We start from the raw sequence: 1,296 nt of genomic DNA, 5'->3' as shown, positions 1-1,296 counted from the left end.
AAGTACCTGAGAAAGGGGGAGGAGGAGGATGAGTCCATCACAGAGGTCATCATTGAGGGTGAGTGCGGGCAGTGGGCTGTCAGTGGGGGCTGGTGGAGGAGCGCAGACCCTGGGCAGGGAGCTGCAATCCTGCCCCAAGTGTGGAGGGCTCTGTTCCCTGCGTGTACAGAGCAGAGAGAGATTTCAGGGCCATGAGGGGTGTTGGTGGCCAGCACCTTCTGGCTGATCCCATTGGGCCCTGCTCCCTCCTGGCCAGGGCAAGAGCTGAGTGGGATGGCCCTGGCAGGAGGGGCTCGTCGGGGCCCTGCAGATGCTGGCTCTGATCTTGGCTCCGTCCTTTTCTCTTCCAGCCCTTCAAAGCATGACTGCTGACAGCCCTGCCATCAAAAAGCGGGCAGATGAAACCATGAAAATCATCAAGGATTTCCAGACATCAAAACCAAAACCGAAAAAGAAGCCCGCACCGAAACCGAAATCTAAAGCCCGACCCAAATTCCGGTAGCCTACGTTCCGCTCTGTTCCAGCCCTGGGGAACGAGCGAGGACATCAGAGTCGGCATGGCAGGCCTGTCAGTTCCAAACTGGGCATGCTAAGGGCTGGACAGACAGCTCCCTGCTCCAGGTTGCAGCAGCTCCAAGAGTGGCTAATATCAAATATCAAATACATCTCTACCTCTTCTCAAAGACAGAGACTCAGGAAGTTTTTTTGAGTGCCTGGTGTCCACAGAGAGGAAGAGGGGAAGAAGGGCCCTTGTGCTCAGCAACACTTGCCCAGGTGTGCCGTGGGGAGGGGAAAGTGCCCCAAAGGCCCTTGGCCTTGGGGGTTTCTGCTGGAGCCTCAAGGCTTGCAGCAGAGCGGATGGGCAGAGCCTGGAGCTGTGGGATCCCTGAGAAGCTGGTGCTTGGAGGTGGCCACACGGTCTGTCCCAGCCAGGAAGCAGCACGAGTGGCCTGCCCGTGTGCTGCTGTGTGGATTGCTGAGGGCTGGGAGACCCTGAGGGGACGGGGCGCTGGGAGGCCATGAAGGACTGAGGTGCTGAGGAGGCCCTGGTGGGACACGGGTGTGGGAAGCCTTGAGGGGAATGAGGGAGGGGCTGCGAGGGGCCAGGCTGGGCAGAGGAGGCTTTGAAGGGACAGGGTGTGGGAAGGCCTGAGCAATTGGGGGCAGAGGCCGTAAGCAGGGCCCAGGCAGTCCCCGGGTTCCCTGCCAGCCGGCTGCCCTGGCGCTTGCCCGGGGTGTCTGCCATGCCTGTGGCAGAAGGCCTGGAGGTCTGGGCAGGAGGGTGGGGACAGCCCC

At 60.9% G+C, this 1,296-nt stretch overlaps 1 long non-coding RNA gene across 1 annotated transcript in view; it reads left to right on the top strand.

The window, feature by feature from the left end:
- The window catches only part of LOC114072785, an 8,372-nt gene extending 8,240 nt beyond the window's left edge, over nt 1-132 (top strand). Inside the window, exon 3 of the long non-coding RNA XR_003574233.1 lies at nt 122-132. This is a non-coding gene — a long non-coding RNA (uncharacterized LOC114072785). The remainder of the gene's footprint in view (nt 1-121) is intronic.
- Nucleotides 133-1,296: the final 1,164 nt, after the last annotated feature.

This window comes from Empidonax traillii, unplaced genomic scaffold (assembly GCF_003031625.1).
Source record: "Empidonax traillii isolate 1590-97213 ecotype Southwest subspecies unplaced genomic scaffold, ASM303162v1 scaffold3973:size10446, whole genome shotgun sequence".
NCBI classification, from domain to species: domain Eukaryota; kingdom Metazoa; phylum Chordata; class Aves; order Passeriformes; family Tyrannidae; genus Empidonax; species Empidonax traillii.
The sequence above is the reverse complement of the archived record's forward strand: the minus strand, read 5'-3'. Positions and strand labels throughout refer to the sequence as shown.